This window comes from Rattus norvegicus, chromosome 2 (assembly GCF_021556685.1).
Source record: "Rattus norvegicus strain SHRSP/BbbUtx chromosome 2, alternate assembly SHRSP_T2T, whole genome shotgun sequence".
NCBI lineage: Eukaryota > Metazoa > Chordata > Mammalia > Rodentia > Muridae > Rattus > Rattus norvegicus.
Window position 1 is genome coordinate 87,261,061 of NC_141535.1, and position 19,501 is coordinate 87,280,561.

The 19,501-nt window shown below is 39.2% G+C and overlaps 1 pseudogene across 1 annotated transcript in view; it reads left to right on the plus strand.

Moving 5' to 3' along the window:
* Sirpb2l1 (signal-regulatory protein beta 2-like 1) overlaps positions 1–734 on the plus strand; it is a 56,884-nt pseudogene extending 56,150 nt beyond the window's left edge. The window contains 1 exon segment of the transcript NR_190565.1: positions 540–734. The product of NR_190565.1 is annotated as a signal-regulatory protein beta 2-like 1 (transcript).
* Positions 735–19,501: the final 18,767 nt, after the last annotated feature.

Consider the following 19,501-nt stretch of genomic DNA (forward strand, 5'->3'; position numbering starts at 1 on the left):
ACATAGAACCTCCTAAAAAATCTCATGATACACTTTGAGGCATCCTAACATCCCAGAAACTCTGTTCTTATTATAGAATTTTTCAGTTCAGAATCTACAGAGATGCCCAATGTATCCTAGAAGATGTGATGATCCTTGGCCCAGGGGTAGGATCTTGTTCCTATTTCAGATGATTTCAGTAAAAGACAAGCAGTGCATGGGTTATATCAATACAGATTAAATACCAAAATTTAGACATTTCAGATGGCAGGTAAAAATGACAGTTACTGCTTTGACCTTTCTGTTATCATGGAGAATAGACTCAGAAGACTGCATGATTTAGGAGCTAGACTGAAATGCTACATGCCACTTTGTTGACATGGGCATCTTTTTCACTCAGGGCAGGAGTGCTAGGAGAAGAGCTGAATCTGGGACACTATAGCAGTAAGATAAGTTGTAAATAATGAAAGAAGTATCCAGCCAGAATTGATTCTCCATAGTTTTTTCTTTTATCCTCTACCACACTGGAGCCTAAATATTTGCCATCACTTTTCTTGTAGAGATTCAGTATGGAAATAGATGCTGATGAGAAGCCACTGAAGACTGCTTATAGAGACACAATTAGGACAACTTGAATTCAAAATTTCTGGTTCTTCCTCTGCATATGTATCATTGTCCCAGAGCTTAAGTGCTCTGCATATTGAGTTGTATTCTAGATATCTTTATTTTCACTATTAAAAGAATTTAAATACGTACATGGTAATGTCTATTCTTGGTTGTCAATTTGACTATAACTTTAATGAACTACAATCCAGAATTGGAAGGCATACCTATTGAAAAGGAATTAGAGATATTTGATATTCCTTGGCTTAATGTTGAAGAGGGGTGCTTTAAGCGTCAGGGGAATTGTAAAGCTAGAGTGGGTATATTATGTAAAACCTAATCCTCTACAATGGGAAGGCCCAGAAGAACCTTCATGAATCTTATAAGACACAAACTGGTTAGAGGAACATGTGGACATATAAAGAATTTGTTCTTGTGATTTTCCTTGTGCCAGACCTTAGAGTTGTAGATACTGCTGCATTGGATGAATTAAATTCAATGGGTTTATTTAGACCATGGGGAAGCAAGGGACAAGAAATAGCAATGAATTACCAGAGACAAGGTGATCATAGTGATTATAATGGACAGTGTAGACAAAATAATGTTCATAATGACCTAGCCCAGAATTGTCAGCATAAGAAAGATAAAATTTATAATGGCACAACTTAAATGCACCTTTGGTACTGGCTAATTAAACATGGTACTTCCAGACATGAAATAGATAGGAAGCAAACTGCATATTTGTTTGATCTGTATAAGCAAAAAATTCTCAAACAAATTAAAGAAAGGCTTCATTGGATCATAGAAGAAGGTAATCTTGACCAGTGAATCCATTTTCAGATTTGAGACAGTTTGAAGACCAAGAACCTCTTCAATGAATGTGTGTCTGTACCAAATGTAGTTTTGTTACTTGAGCAAATTAACATATCTCCTGATACCTGGTATGTAGTTATTGACCTACTGTGGTGTAGTGAGCTATGAGAGGAAACCTCATAAGGTTGAGCTAAGGTTTAACGCCTCAGAGAGTCTGACGTGTCTTCTGCCTTGCCTGCTCCTGAAATCGGGCCCTTATCATGTATTTACAGACCACTATATCTCATGTAGAGGTTTTTGGTCATTAGTCATGTAGGGGCACCACTCCAAGCCTTCTTACATGTAGATAAGGTATCCCCAAGCTCTCAGACCAAACCAATATGAAGCAACAACTGTCAGACCCTGATCCACCCTAAAACTGTACATAAGGATCATATCCAGAAAGAATAAAGTGGGAGAGAATTACTCTGTCATCGTCTGAGAGCTTCTGTCATAAGTGCTGTAACACTGCTGCTTGGGGAAGAATTCTGCTCTCCTGGAAATGTTGCCAGAACCTCCCCTGCACCTGTCACTGGCCTAGTCAGCCTCTTCTGGCTCAGCCTGGATCAACTCAGTGCAGAGTGACCTATGAAGCATCTTGCAGCAACAGAAGCATCAGCAGAAGAGGTGGATATGGAGGGAGCTTCAGCAGTGGTGGCAGTGAGCAGAACCCTGCTCATGTTCTTTCCCCTTCACCTTAACCATAACACCTGGCCAGACCAAATATCTTCTTGGAAAGCCTGCAGTATACTGGCCTAAAAATTATCAAATGGCTTCTTCTTAATTCCTGTCCATAACGTGTCCCAGAAGCAATTTGCTTTCATTTGGCAAGGCCAGAAGTATGCCTTTACAGTTTTCCCTCAAGGATATATTAACTTTCCTGCTCCTGTGTAATAACTTAGTTAGAATGGATCTGGATTGATTGTCTTTTTCACAAAGTTTCACACTGGTGAACTATATTGATGACATAATACTGATTGGACCAAATGAGCTGGAAGTAGCAATCATTTTGGACTCACTGGTAACACATATGATAGAGGCTGGGAAATAAAGCCAACCAAAATTAAAAAGTTTACCTTTGTGAAATTCTTAGAAGTCCAGAAGTGTAGGACATGGAGAGTTATTGCTTCTAAGGTGAAAGATGAGTTATTTCCCTCTAACCACTATGAAAGAAGCACCATGTGGTCTATTTGGATTCTGTAGAGAGGATACTCCTTATCTGAATGTGTTACTCAGGCTCTTAAGTGACTCAGAAAGGTGTGATCTTTGTGTAGGGCCAGGAACAGGAGAAAGCACAGCAATAGGTCCACGGTGCTCTACCACTTGGATCACATGATAAAGCACACCCGATGTTACCTGAGGTATCGGTGGTGGAGAGAACTGCTGTTTGGAGCCTCTGGTAGGTTCCTATAGAGGAATCACAGAAGATACCTTAGGGATTTTGGAACAAAACTCTACCATCATCTGCAGACAATTATTTTCCCTTTGAAAAACAGCACTTGACCTGCTATTGGGTCTTAGTGGAAACTAAACATTTGACAATAGGACACCAATTTACCATGTGTCCTAATCTGCCTTTCATAAACTGGGTATTATCAGTCCTTTAAAGTCATAAAGTAGGATGTGAACACTGGAAGTCTATTATCTAATGGAAGTGGTATATATACAACCAGGTCAAGCAGGTCCTGATGGCAAAAGCAAGTTACATGAAGATGTTCTTCAGATGTCTATAGTTTCTACTTCTGTTAAAATGCCATCTGCTGTCAAGTATGCACCTATAGTGTCATGAGGTGTTCCCTATGATTGGCTAACTGTAGATGAGAATCCTAGAACCTGCTTTATTTACTCTTCTGCACATTATACAGGTACCACCAAGAAGTGGACAGTTTCAGCATTATAACCCATTTCTGGGACAACCCTGAAAGATATGGGTGAAGAGAAATCTTCACAGTGGGCTGAACTCCAGCCAGAACAAATGGTATTAAACTTTGTTTGGAAGAAGAAATGCCCAGATGTATAATTGGTCAATGACTCATAGGCTGTAGCCAATGGATTGGCTGGAAGGCCAGGGTCTTAGAAAGATCATGATTGGAAAATTGGTGAGAAAGACATCTGCAAAGGAAGTATATGGAGAGTTCTCTCCAAATGGGCAAAGGATGTGAAGAACTTTGTGTTCCATATAAATGTTCACCAAAAGGTGAATTCAGCTGAGGAGTTAAATAATCAAGTGTATAAGATGCCCTGATCTGTGGACACTTGGCCTCTTTCCCCAGTCATTCCTGTTATTGCACAATGGGCATATGAACCAAATGGCTATGGTAGTCGAGATGGTGATTATGCTTGGGCTCAACAACATAGACTACCACTCACCAAGGCTGACCTGGCTACAGGTACTGCTGAATTCCAGATATGTCAACAGCAGAGACCAACACTGAGTCCCAGATATGACACCATTCCTTGAATGAGCAGCCAACATCCTGTTAGCAGGTTGACTACATTGGACCACTTCCTCTGTGGAAAGCACAGTGGTTTGTTTTTTTTTTCTTACTGGAGTAGATATTTAGTCTGATTATGGATTTGCCTTTCCTGCATGTAATACTTCTGTCAAAACCGCCATAAGTGAACTTACAGAATGCCTTATCCACCATCACGTTATTCTACACAGTATTGTTTCTGACCAATGAACTCATTTCACAGCCAGAGAAGTGTGACAGTGGGCCAACGATAATGGAATCCACTGGTTTTACCTACTATGTTCCCCATCATTATGAAGCAGCTAGTCTGATAGAAAAATGGAATGGCATTTTGTGGACATAGTTACAGTACCAATGAGGTGGCACCAGCACGGAGGGCTAGGGCAGAGTTCTTCAAAAGAACATATATGCTTTGAATCCAGTGTAATTTCTTCCATAACCAGGATCCACAGATTTAGGAATCACGGGGTAGAAAAGGGAATATTTCCACTCACTATCAATATTAGTGACCCTATAGAAAACTTTTTGCTTTCTGTTCCCTAGGTTCTGCTAGCCTAGAAGTTATGGTTCCAGAATGGAGAGTGCTCCTACCAGGAGCCACAATAAACACTCCATTGAACTAGAAGCTAAGACTTCTCCTTGGTCATTTTGGGCTCCTAATTCCCATAAACCAACAGGCTAAGAAAGGAATAACAGTGTTAGGAGGGATGGTAGATTCTGATTACCAGGGAGAAATTAGATTGCCTCTCCACAATGGAGGTAAGACAGATTACATCTGGAGTGCAGGGGATTCTTTAGGGCACCTCTTATTACTACCATGTTCTGTGATAAATGTCAATGGAAAGCTACAACAGCCTAAATTCAAGCAGGATGACAAAGGGGCCAGACACATCATGAAAAAACAGCGAAGGAAAAAAGCCAAGACCCACTGAGGTGCTTGCAGAGAATTTAGGAAATACAGAAACGGTAGTAAAGGAAGTAAGACATAAATACCATCTAAGGCCACATGACTAGTTACAGAAAAAAGGATTATATTTTTATATTATATTTTGTTAAGAATACATTTGTATAGATATTTGTGCTTTCTTCCAATTTTTTCACATCAATCAGTATTTAAATTGAGATTAAATTGAGATGCTAAAAGGTTGTTCCAAAGTGACATTATCTATTCTAAATTAGCATATGTATTTGTGATTATAGGAGGAACAGTTATATTATGTTAATGTATTTATGACTTAGTTATTGTTTGGTTTAGACATGAGAAATGATTTGTGTCACATTTACAAGGGATGGATTTTAATGGCTATTCCCAGTTTTCAACTTTATTGTATCTGGAGTATACAATCTAGAAGTGGAGGGCACAACTGTGCTCCAGAACATTAGGCTGGAAGACATAAGTTTCTTCCATAGATCTTGACATGAAGATTTTGAGGAATACGAGTCATGAAAAATTTAGGGTCCAGGCAAGGTAGTACAAGTCTTTAGTCCCAGGAAATTGAGACAAAGGCATCTCCAAATTTAAGGTCAGCCTGGGACAAAGCAAGTTCCAGATCCAGGAGTGGTGGTAAACATCATTACATCATTAAACTAGATCACACCTTCTTCTAGAGTCTTACATAGGACATTGGAAAAAGAAAGACTCATTGTTTTTACTACTTGCCCTTGATTGCCAGCACATCTATTGGTACCTATTTCTACAGAATATCAGCTTTAACAACTAGCCACTTGGAACTGAGCAACTACTAGATTGATCATTGTTGGGCTTGTTGGACTACAGACTGTAATTCATCACAACAAATTCCTTTAATATATGTCTTGTGACTAGAGGACCATGACTAACATCTACATTAAATTTAAAAATAATATATTCAAACATATGAAAGTGTTAGAAAGAGCAATTTGTGAATTCGTTTGGAATAACCAAAAAAAAAAAAAGGATAGGAATACTACTCTCAATAATAAAAGAACTCGGGGGAATCATCATTCCTGACCTAAATCTGAATTACAGAGCAATAGTGATAAATAATGAATGGTATTGGTACAGAGACAGGTAGAAAGATCAATGGAATAGAATTGAAGACCCAGAAATGAACCCATCCACTATGGTAGCTTGATCTTTGACAAAGAAGTTAAAACCATCCAGTAGAAAAAAGACAGCATTTTTGACATTTGGTGCTAGTTCTAATGGAGGTCAGTGTGTAGATGACCACAGATTGATCCATATTTATCTCCTTTTACAAAGTTCAATCCAAGTGGATCAAGAACCTCACATATAACCAGTTACAATCAGTCTAATAGAAGAATAAGTTGGGAAGAGCCTTGAACACATAGGCCCATGGGAAAACTCACGAATAGAACACCATTTGCTTTTACACTAAGATCAACAATCGACAAATGGGATCTCATAAAACTGCAAAGCTTATGTAAGGCAAAAGACACTGTCAATTGATCAATGGCAACCAAGAAATTGGGAAAAGATCTTTACCAACCCTACATCCAACCAGTGGCTTATATCCCTTATATGCAAAGAACTCAAGAAGTTGTACTCCAGAGAACCAAATCTATTTTTAAATGGAGTACAGAGCTAAAGGAAGAATTCTCAACTGAGAAATCTCAGATGGCTGAGAATAACTTAAAGAAATGTTCAACATCCTTAGTCATCAAGGAAATGCAAATTAAAATGACCCTGAGATTCTACCTCCAACCAATCAGACTGGTTAAGATTGAAAAGCTCAGGTGACATCAGATGCTGTAAGGATATGGAGAAATAGGAATACTCTTCTATTGCTGGTGGTATTGCAAGGTGGGACAACCACTCTGGAAAACAGTCTGGAGGTTCCTCAGAATATTTGACATACTACTACCTGAGGACCCAATTATACTACTCCTGGGCATATACCCAAAAGTTGTTCCAACATATAACAAGGACACTAGCTTCACTGTGTTCATAGCAGCCTTATTTATAATAGCCAGATTCTGTAAACAACCCAGAAGAATTCAGAAACTATGGTACATTTACACAATAGATTATTACTCAGCTATTAAAAACAAATGACTTTATGAAATTCTTAGGCAAATGGATGGAGCTAGAAAATATCTAAACTGAGAACAGGACCCTAGTTGAAGGAATCAGAGAAAGAACTGGAAAGCTTAAAGGGGCTGGAGACCCCATATGAACAACAATGCCAAGCAACCAGAGCTTCCAGGGACTAAGCCACTACCTAAAGACTATACATGGACTGACCCTGGACTCTGACCTCATAGGTAGCATTGAATATCATAGTAAGATCACCAGTGTAAGGGGAAGCCCTGGGTCCTGCTACAACTGAACCCCCAGTGAATGTGATTGTTGTGGGGAGGGTGGCAATGGAGGAAGGATGGGGAGGGGAACACCCATAAAGAAGGGGAGGGGAAGGGGTTAGGGGGATGTTGGCCCGGAAACTGGGAAAGGGAATAACACTCTAAATGTAAATAAGAAATACTCAAGTTAATAAAAAAAAAGAAAGAAAGAAAGAAAGAAAGAAAGAAAGAAAGGAAGGAAGGAAGGAAGGAAGGAAGGAAGAAAGAAAGAAAATATCCTTAGTGAGATAACCCATTCACAAAAAAAAAAAAAAAAAAAAAAAACATGGTACATACTCACTGATAAGTGAATATTAGGCAAAAAGCTTGGAATTCCCACATTAAAACTCACAGACCATAAGAAGCTCATGAAGAAGAGTGAATGCTTCAGTCCTTCTTAGAAGGGAGAAAAATTACTCACAGGAGGATGAGGGTGCAAACAACTTCAAAGGAATAGTGGAGCAGGAGGGAAAAAGGAGATTGTATCAGATTTGGAAGCAGACTGGGATGATGTACAGAGGATGAGGAAACTGAATAGTGATGTACAGCAGTGGGTGAGGGGACCTGGGTAAGCCACCAGAAAGTTACAGATGCCAGTAAAGTGAGATTATCCCAGGAACCAATGAGGATAACATTAGCTGAGATACCCCACAAAGGGGAGGTAGAAACTGTACAGACCATATCCAGAGGTTAGACAAGGTCTCTTCCTGAGGGTTGGGGCCAAACACTATTTCCAAATTTTTAACCCAGAATTGCTCTTGTCTATATGAAATACTAGGGAGAAGTGTGGAGCAGAGAATGAAGGAAAAGCCATCTAGAGACTGCTCCATCTGGGGATCCATCCCATATACAGACACCAAACATAGACACTATGACTGATACCAATAAGTGCTTGCTGACAGGAGGTCTATATATCAGTCTCCCTAGAGGCGCTACCAGAGCCAGACAAATGCAAAGGCAGATGCTCACAACAAATCATTGGACTGGGTTCATGAAACCCAAAGGAGGAATTAAGTAAAGAAAATGACTAAAGGAGCTTAAGATGTTTGCAACCCCATAGGAAGAGCAAAAATATCAACCACCCAGAATTCCCAGAGCTCCCAGAGCTCCCAGAGACTAAACCACCAATTGAGACTGCACATTGAGTGATCCATGCTGCATATGTAGCAGAGAATGGCTTTATCTGGCATCAATGGAAGGAGTAGCCCTTGGTCCTAATAAAATATGGTACAGAGCTAAACAGAGAATTCTCAACAAAGTAATCTGGAACAGCCAAGAAACACTTGAAATATTCAACATCCTTAGTCATTGGATAAATGCAAATCAAAACAAACCTTAGATTCCATGTTATGTAATTTAGAATGGATAAGATCAAAAACTCAATTTACAGTGCATGCTTGCTAGGTTGTGGAGAAAGGGGAAAACTCTATTTATTGTGGATTTAAAACTAGTACAACTATTCTGAAAATGCATCTAGCCTTTCATCAGAAAATCAGGAATAGTTCTCCCTGAAGTCCTAGCTATTCCACTCCTGGGCATATACCCAAAAGATGCTCCACCATACATACCATAAGGACACATCCTCTTCTATCTTCATTGAAGCCTTATTTTTAACAGCCAGAAGTTGGAAATAATGATGTCCCTCAACTTTAGATTGGATAGAGAAAATATGATTTATTTATACAATGGAATATTATTAAGCTATTAAAAACAAGGAAATCATGTATTTTGGAGGGAAATGGATGAAACTGGAAAATAACCCGAGTGAGATAAACAAAACCCAGAAGGATATGCATAGTATGTGCTCACTGATAAATGTATATTAAACCAAAAGTACAATATACCTATGATATACCACATAGACACTAAGATGTTAAACATGAAGGAAGGCCCAAGAGAGGATGCTTCAGCCCCACTTAAAAGAGAAAAGAAAACAATCCGAAGAAAGGAAGAGACTGGGGTGGGAGAGAAAATAAGGAGCAAAGTGCATGTGAGGGGGGCGTGGGTGGAATCAAGATCAGGTTTGTGGTAGATAAGAGAGAAGCCCAGAGAGCCATGAGGATGAATGGCAATATGTAGCTATGAAGGTGAGTGGCAGGGGAGAACCTCTAGAAAAATCCCAGGGATCTGGGGTGTGGGAGGATCTCAGGACTCAATGAGGATGACCTTAGCCAAATGACCAACAGTGGGGAGATGGAACCACCTCCTAGAGTTAGATAGGGAACTCAGTAGAGGGATGGAGAAACCAACTCACCTTCAAAAATTTTGACTCAAAATTTTTGTAATAGAAATGCAGGGACAAAAATGGAGCTGAAGCTGAAGAAACGGTGACCAGTGACCAATCCAACTTCGGATCTACCCCATGGACAGACACCAAATTCTCACACTATTAATGACACTATGTTGTGCTTACAGAGAGGAAACTAGCTTGACTGTTCTCTGAGAGACTCTACCAGCATCTGATTGTCTTTATGTTTTATTGACATTTTCCCCCTTGCATATTTTAGTGTTTTAATTGGTTCTCTACATTTACTGTTTGGCTATTATGTGACAGGACTTCCTTTCTTTTCTTGCAATCTATTTGGTGTTCTAAGCTTCTATTTGTACAACCATATCATCCTTTAGGTTGGGTAAATTTTCTTTATAATTTAGTTTAAAATAATGTCTGGTCCTTGTAGCTGGGAATCTTCTCCTTTGTTTATTTCTGTTCTTAGTTTTGGTCTTTTCATAGTGACCAAGATATCTTGCATTTTTGTCATCAATTCTTAGACTTCACATTTTTCTTTGAATGGTGTATTTATTGATTTCTTCAATTATGCATTCTATGCCTGAGATTCTCTCTTCCAGTTGTATTTTATTTGTGGTACTTGGATCTGTAGTTTCTGCTCACTTTCCTAGGTGCTCCATCTCCAAGATTTTCTTAGTTTGTGTTTTCTTTATTACTTCTATTTCCATTATCAGGCCTTAATCACTTACATTCATTTCCTTCATATGTTTGATTGTGTTTTCCTTTATTTCTTTAATGGAATTATTTACTCTAAAGTTCTCTATAACCTTTATATGATTGAATAAGGTTATTTTCTTTTCTATGGATGTGTTAGTATTTCCAAGACTTGCTGTGACAGAATAGCATATGGTTGTATCATATTGGCATGGGACTTGTTGATTCTGTTCTTAAGTTGTCCTTAAATCATATGGTTGTCCCTTGTGTTGGCTGGGTATTTCTAATGTCAGTAGGAATTTTGGTGGTGGAGAGGAATGGATCTCAGGGAGCAGGATGTTGCTTATTTCTGCTGGTTGTACCCCAGGTTTACCTAGAAATTAGTGAATACATAGAGATTGGTTGAAGTTGGATGCCCCTGGGGCCCTGCAGACCTCATCATGTAAGTAAGGGGAGCAGTGGTCCAGGCAGTTTTCACTGCACAGGTTATAATGACAAAACCTTTGTTGAGATTGAGATCAGAGTGCATGTGGGTGAACAAGCTGCACATGCTAAAGAGTAAAACTCTTCTAACCTTCAGCAGGTGATTAATTTAAATCTATGGCTAATGCCATTAATATGCCTTGCCATACGTCCTGAGTAAAGCCCCCAACATAGAAAGATGAAAATGATGATATAATCTCATGAATTACAAGTTCTTAGAAACCCCACTTATTACTGCAGTTGTTAGTAGGTTTGAGATCATGCATTTGATAGCTTTGCCATTATTGGCTGCAGTAAAGCTATACATTAAGAGTATAGTGACACCCTAGATTTTTCCTCCCCTTACCATGTAAAAGCTACCTACAGAATAGAAGCCCCCATACTCTCTCATCCTTCCCTTTTTTCTTATTGATCTTCTCATTAAATTAGCCAGGAGCTTTTACAGTACACTCAGGACCACATGCACTTTCTACATAGGGACCAATTATGGAGAACAGATGTCTTTGAGAAAACAGAAGGTCATATTGCATCAATGATGTAGAGTTCTCAGTGAAGTATAAATTGCTGTTCCCAGAAGGTGTTCTAATGCAGTCATGTGCAATATAAGAAAGTTGATCCCTGAAAATGAAGTTGATCTGGCTGTCTTCATTGAACCTTAGGAACCATGGGCTTCCTTTCTTAAAGGTATCTCTGGCACATTACTTAATGATTAGGGTTTGTGTTTTGCAGGTTGAGCCACATTATTCTGAAACACAAAGGGTTGTATAACAAAGCAATCTTGATGTAAGATAATAACTCTATCAATGGAAAAAAATCACACATGTTTGTTGTTGCTTCACAAAATGTACCTGAGACAAACACAAGCTGTATATTGGAAAATGGTGGAGTCATTAGATATTTCAGATGTCAAAATCCATATCAAACCAATTAAAGGATATAGGAATTTACTCTGTTTCCCAGGGTATGACAAAGCAAAAAAAGTAGCTAGGTGGAGAGCCACCAACCTTTCCCCTAGTGAAATTCACTGATAACTAAACCCTGGAACAGGAAAGTGAAAAGTCCAAGATCACATGGACTCTGAATAGACATAGTGATGAAATTTTTCTACAAGTCAGAAGTTTCCCTAAGTGTATAATAAACTTCATCCTCACAGTACAGCCAATCTATAGTAGTAGAGAAAGGATAGCATGTGAGGACCCTATGTGGATAATTGTATCAGGAACCTGTCAAAGAGTAGCCAGGATGGATAATCAGACACTTTGTCCCACCCTTCTCTCCTGCAGACCACAGAACTACTGATGCCATGTAATGACAATGACACTGCAATCTAGATGTGTCCATAAAATTAATCAGAGAACATGACTGTCATCATCACACAAATGGAAACTGATAACAATGTTGTGGTTTGCCCTGAAGTTACTGTATTTTGATGCTAATTCCACAGATGGCGTGCGAAGGTGATGGGCAAGAATCCACTAGTAATCCTGAGAGTTGAAAGTTTTTATTTTCTAAGTAAGAAGAGGCCGGCACCATGTTAAGTCATGTGATATCTTAAGCACAGGAATTCAAACAAAGAAATGGGGAAGCCACCTGCGCTGACATCTGTAGGTCCCCTGCTGTGTGAGAAGTAATGGCAGATCAGAGAGTTAGAGATTAAAAGCTGCTTTTTAAAGAAAGTTGTTTAGAAAGTCTTTCCGGATACTCATATTCTTTTTAGCATGGGCTCCACAGGAATTTTGGGTTGACATCCTAGTTAGACAAGCTACTTCTTAAATACAGGTATTATTAAAAGGTGATTGAGTTTGTTTTTAGAAAGAAGAGAGTAAAGAGATTATCTGAATCAGGTGGGGATTTTCATCCATGGTTCAGGATTTAGGTAGGGGAAAATTAGTCACTACCTCCAAGTAGAGAGTTGTGATGAAATGTCTGTAACACCAGGGAGAGTGAATGCAAGCATATATTGTAGAAGTTATTAAGGTTAAAGAAAAATCTGTGGCTCCGGGTAGAGAGCTTAACAGATGGATATGTTTTGGGTTAAATTCCCGAGTTTTAAGTTGTTTGTTGGGATTAGGATTGATGGAAGGTGTTTAAGTTTGTTTTAAGGAGAGTAAAGAGATTACCCGAATCACGTGGAGATTTTCATCTATGGTTCAGAACTTAGATAAGGAAAAATTAGTCACTACCTCCAAGAAAAGAGTTGTGATGAAATGTCTATAACACCAAGGAGAGTGAATGGAGGCGTATATTTTAGAAGTTATTAAGGTTAAAGAAAAATCTGTGGCTCCGGGTAGAGAGTTTAACAGATTGAGATATTTTGGGCTACAGTCGTAGTTTGATGTGTTGCTTATTGATATTGGAATTGATAAAAGGTATTTGGTTTGTTTTATGAATTACCCTGCTAAAGGCCATATGGCTTGTTGATGCTGGCTAGCAAGGGTTTGTAGTTACTTTTGATATTTACCACAACAGGAAGCTCAAATTCTTTTAACATGGGCTCCACAGGAATTTTGGGTTAATTTCCTGATTTAGAGTACAAAAGCCTATCAGGCTCATTGTTTAGCTTACTTCCTTTTTAAAAAATTGTTTAGTCTTCATGATGGGTGTGACTTTGAATTTTATGGATATATTATTACTCTGGGAGAGAGTGCAAGATACAAGCTTTTCTGGTTTCAGACTAAGGAACACAGTATTTTGGGAGAAAGATTTTGTCTTTGTGCTTTTAAAAAGTGTGATTAGACTCTGGAAACCTCACAGAGTCATACTGATCAGATTTGATAGAGGTAGAGCACCTGAAAAATTGAATGTAAGGATGAAGTGTTCTGGAAATGAAAATCATAGATGCTGTCCTCATTTCATCATGCTAAAGCTCATGGGATCAATCAAAGTTTCTGGGAAGTTATTTTCTATGACCTCAGTCAGAAAGTGTGAGCACAATTCATAGTTCTAAACATTGCAATTACTGTTGTGTGTGCTTCTGATTCCTTTTCTGTGTCAACAGCAGTGTGACAAGATCATGAACCTGGGTCGTTGGCCCACATGATGAAGAACTGTGGAGGGCTTCTTTAGAATCAGATAGAGGCCTTATATCCAAAATATACAAAGAACTCAAGAAGTTAGACTGCAGGGAGACAAATAACCCTATTAAAATATGGGGTTCAGAGCTAAACAAAGAATTCACAGCTGAGGAATGCCGAATGGCTGAGAAACACCTAAAGAAATGTTCAACATCTTTAGTCATAAGGGAAGTGCAAATCAAAACAACCCTGAGATTTCACTTCACACCAGTGAGAATGGCTAAGATCAAAAACTCAGGTGACAGCAGATGCTGGCGAGGATGTAGAGAAAGAGGAACACTCCTCCATTGTTGGTGGGATTGCAGACTGGTACAACCATTCTGGAAATCAGTCTGGAGGTTCCTCAGAAAACTGGACATTGAACTGCCTGAGGATCCAGCTATACCTCTTTTGGGCATATACCCAAAAGATGCCCCAACATATAAAAAAGACACGTGCTCCACTATGTTCATAGCAGAGCAGCCTTATTTATAATAGCCAGAAGCTGGAAAGAACCCAGATGCCCTTCAACAGAGGAATGGATACAGAAAATGTGGTACATCTACACAATGGAATATTACTCAGCTATCAAAAACAATGACTTTATGAAATTTGCAGGCAAATGGTTGGAACTGGAAAATATCATCCTGAGTGAGGAACCCAATCACAGAAAAACACACATGGTATGCACTCATTAATAAGTGGCTATTAGCCCAAATGCTTGAATTACCCTAGATGCCTAGAACAAATGAAACTCAAGACAGATGATAAAAATGTGAATGCTTCACTCCTTCTTTAAAAGGGGAACAAGAATACCCTTGGCAGGGAATAGAGAGGCAAAGATTAAAACAGACACTGAAGGAACACCCATTCAGAGCCTGCCCCACATGTGGCCAATACATATACAGCCATCCAATTAGACAAGATGGATGAAGCAAAGGAGTGCAGGCTGACAGGAGCCAGATGTAGATCTCTCCTGAGAGACACAGCCAGAATACAGTAAAAACATAGGCGAATGCCAGCAGCAAACCACTGAACTGAGAATAGGACCCCCGTTGAAGGAATCAGAGAAAGAACTGGAAGAGCTTGAAGGGGCTCGAGACCCCATATGTACAACAATGCCAAGCAACCAGAGCTTCCAGGGACTAAGCCACTACCTAAAGTCTATACATGGACTGACCCTGGAATCTGACCTCATAGGTAGCAATGAATATCCTAGTAAGAGCACCAGTGGAAGGGGAAGCCTTGGGTCCTGCTAAGACTGAACCCTCAGTGAACTAGATTGTTGCGGGGAGGGCGGCAATGGGGGGAGGATGGGGAGGGGAACACCCATAAAGAAGGGGAGGGGGAGGGATTAGGGGGATGTCTGCCGGAAAAACAGGAAAGGGAATAACACTCGAAATGTAAATAAGAAATACTCAAGTTAAAAAAAAAAGAGTTGATTTTGGGCCAGAAGGCTAAAGACTTGCGCTCACATGTTGCTAACAGGGGACTGTGCTAGTGGAGATTTGTCTCTACAATCTCCCAGTTCTGGAAGCCATGTTAGGCTTCCTTTGTGTATAGATATTTGGTCATTCCCAGATTTCTGATGGGGTTGAAGACATTAAGTAGCCTATCAGGCTGTTTAACTCTAAATATACATATTTCATTGGATAGTTATCAGATAGTATACAAGCTAGCCAAGATATAGATTTTAAGCCTTTCTTCAGCTGGAATGTTCTGTTTAACTGATACAGTGATGGACTGGGTGTTGAGTATATCATATGCTTTATAAATTGTAGAGTGGTAATTGTACTCAATATGTAAGTGAAAAGGCTTTTTAACTGGACAAAAAGGGTGAAATGTTGTGGTTTGCCCTGAAGTTACTGTATTTTGATGCTAATTCCACTGCCTCCAAGGACAACTGCCTAGTCCAGGTCTCAGAACTCAGGTGACTTCACCAGAACCACCTCTCCATTGAATTTGTAAAGTACTGGTGAGGGGCAGGTACAGGATAGAAGGAGGCCTGTCATTGGAGGAGAAGGAAGGATGGGCAGGAGAGAAGTTTGAAGGAAGAGGAGGAGACTAAGAGAGAGGAAGAGACAGGAGGGAGAGAGGGTAGAAGCCATGGCAGGACAAGATGGCAGGTGATGTTAAGATTCTGCTCTGTGTATTTACAGGTTGTTATTAATGTTCTCAAGGGATGGATGGTACTGGACTTTGTATGTTTAAGTGGGTAATTATATCATACCAATTGGGTCAAAGATTACTCTGTTGTGTGTTCTTTTATGTGAGGGTTTGAGTGTAGGAAAGTGTGCGGCTGGGTTATGTTTCCGCCAAGATATCTAGCAGATATCTGGGGCACCGTGTCGCGGACCTAGCAGGGTAAAAAACTATACTTTTTTATTTTTATATTTTTACAACAACATAACAAAGATTTTTTTCACCCATGGATTCCTAATTCCATTCTCAACAATTCTCTGGGTGATCATAGTACCTTAGAGAAGCAGATTCAAGAATACACAATCTACAGAAGGGAAACTTGAAGGTCAGGTTCAGTGAAGTATCTAAAGTTTCATAACCATGATGTCACCACATGTTGGAAATGCTGGTCTGTCAAGTAATTTCGAGAGGGGCCAGGCTTTCCCTGTAGAGTATGTATGATCATCACCCCCAGACCAAAGATGAGAATTATTGAGGCTGAAAAAAAACTCTGTCTCCTCTTCCCAACTTTCTCTCAGAAGTCTTTTCTGATGCCCTTACTTTCATGTAACACAAGAATACAACTGTTCCTTCTTATCTAATCCTACCACTGATTCTTCCTCTTCATCTCTAAGGAGCTATCATGAAGCATTTTAGGACAAATTTCTGTTCCACTTAACCATAGACAGGATGATGTTGGTCTAGTGTCCCCTGCAAAAGGAAGAATAGCATGTCTGCTGTGTCAGTCTATGAGACAGGGTGCTGTAATAAATTCTTACTTCTTTCTATCCTGCTCCCATGTCAGGTATCCATTATGAACTTCAGGGAAGAAATGACCCCCACCTCTATAGTACAATCACAGGACAAAAAAGGACACAGAAATATTATGTATCACACATGGCTATTTTACTCTCCTCCTTCCACATACATTGCCATCAAAAGATTTTATGTCAAATTATATGACATATGTAGTCACATTATCAGTGGAATTCTATGGAATGTATTTTAACTGAGCCATTTGCTAGTTGGAGTTGCCTATACACTGTATTATCTAAGGACATCAGTATATTTATTTATGACAACTATAGGTAAGGTGAAGTCATTCTCTTTGTCTGTCTCTATTTGAGATATTGAAAGAACACTTGCTTCTAGTTGGAAAATAATAACTTATTTATAAACTACCTCACCCTCAAATGTAGCATGCATCCTCCAAAGTGCATGTGCCTTAAAGTCAGAACTGTGGCTTTATGAGCTTATTCACTGTGGTACTAAAAGGAAACATTCTTGACCTGAAATCTTAAGCAGTATATCTCTACTTTCTGGACTATATTGCATTTTCCCCCACATATGAAGAGACTGTGATTTCTAATATTGAGTGAGAATATGACTGACATTGGGATAGCTTTCCCATTACTACTGTATATAAGCATCTGAGTGTGAGGATATCTTGAAACCATGGGGAGCTGATGATGAATTGCAAAGCTAGTTGAGTTCAAGAAATTGTAAAATCTTTTATGGATCAGGCCCCTAAATGGATATGGTGTTTCTTACAATGACAGCAGGAAGCTAGCCTGAAATCATATATGACCCTTCTAGTAAATGGAATCTCCTCTGCTGTTCTGATCTTCCTTGATTCAGAGTTGGGATTAAACTACCCTATGAACATGATGGTTACTTTAACAAGTGTTTCTTACTTGCTGTTCACAGAATCTTATAAACTCTTTTGAACTGGTAGAGACATCAAGGATGAGAAGGACAATGAAGTACTTACCATGGACGTTCAACTTGTTGCCTATCACAGGCTGAATCTCTTTGTCAGTGTCTGCTTTGTCTCTGTGGAACTTCACCCAGTAGTAAGTGCCAGAATCAGCAGGTGTGACATTATTAATGAGGATGGAAAAGTCCAGGTTGTCTCTCTTTGACATTCTGAAATATTTGTGACTCTATATATTATGTGGTGACTTGAAAACTATGTATTATGTGCTGACAAAATTCTGTAACCTTAAACCACCGCTGCCACAGGGAGCAGGAAGAAATAGGTCATGGTGAATGACTTTCCGGCAAAGATAGAAACTGATTTCTCAGGTAGAATTAGCTTCATCTCCTTCATAGATGCTCCTATAAGAAACATCAGTTAGTCCTCATCCTGATGAAAACCCTCAGGTTTCTCAAGTTTGTGATCAAATATTGTTACTTTCTCATGCTCAACATACATCTGATCACAGTTTTTTCACTTGAGCCTCTTAACAGAGGGATGTAGCACATATGGGAAAATGAATCATGTAGACACTGGGAACTTGACATGATTCAGAGTGATTTCTTTTATGTTTGGAATTATCATGCTTCATCCAGTATCTGCTTGGTTTTCATTTTCTGTGGCATTTCTTTTATGATGGTATCATTGTATTTATGTGACTGTGTTAAATCAATTAGAATTAGAGTCCCTTACACCAAGCCAAGCTACTTTGAGCATCTTGCTATCAAATGAGGAACCCCATTCTCCTGCAACCTCCTTCCCCTTCAAACTTCATCAGGCTTCTGTGTTCTGAATTATGCAAATTAGCTTCCTTTCTGCCACATAGGTTTCCTTCTGAATATGCCAAGCTGCCCAGGACAGCCTGCTAACCTAAGTGGGCCTCTGGTATACCTACTGAAACCTTTCTGCATATGTTCATCATATCTGCCCCTCCTCAATCATGCAGACATGCACATCTGGAACCATCAACAAGGATACCCAACAGAGGCTTGTGACATCAGGACCATCAATGTTAAATCCTTCCAAATACCTACTACAACAGAAATATCTAGAAACCAAAGCCATCTACATAGCTAAATGTCCATAAAAGAAAGAACATAATCAACAAAAGTCATGGAAATACGATATCTTCACAACACAGCTATCCTTTTACAGAAAGGCCTGGATATCCTAAAAAAAATTTGAAGCACAAGAAAATGACCTAAATTAAATCTTATAAAGATTATAGTAGCCTTTAAAGAAGAAATAAATAAATCTCTTAAAGAAATATAGAAAGATACAATCAGATAGAAGTTTATAAACAGGAAAAAATAAATACCTTAAAGATACACATGAAAATATAAATAAACACGTGAAAAAATAAAACTATGCAAACCCTGAAGGTAGAAAGTGAAAGCATAAGTATAAGAATGGGGTTGCCATCCCACAGTCAAAAACTCCAATCCAAAATTGGTCCTGTCTAAAAGAACTGCAGGGATAAAAATAGAGAAGAGGCTAAGGAAAAGGAGGTCCAATGACTGGCACAAATTGGGATCCAGCTGAAATGGTGGGTCTAAGGGCTGAATCTTTCAGCTGCTTCTTGGACCTCTTGGAGGGCAGCCATGCTAGGCTCCTGTCTGTAAGTTCACCTTAGCATCAGTAATAGTGTCAGTCTTTACCTGTATGGATCAGGATCAGCAGGTCTGATGAAGGTGGGAAGGAAGACTGAAAGTAGAAATGGAAACTATAAAGAAACACAAACTGAAAGAAATCTGGCTATGGAAAATCTAGGGAAGACAAAAAGAAAAACTGATGTAGGTATCGCCAACAGAATACAAGTTATGGAAGAGAGAATCTCAGG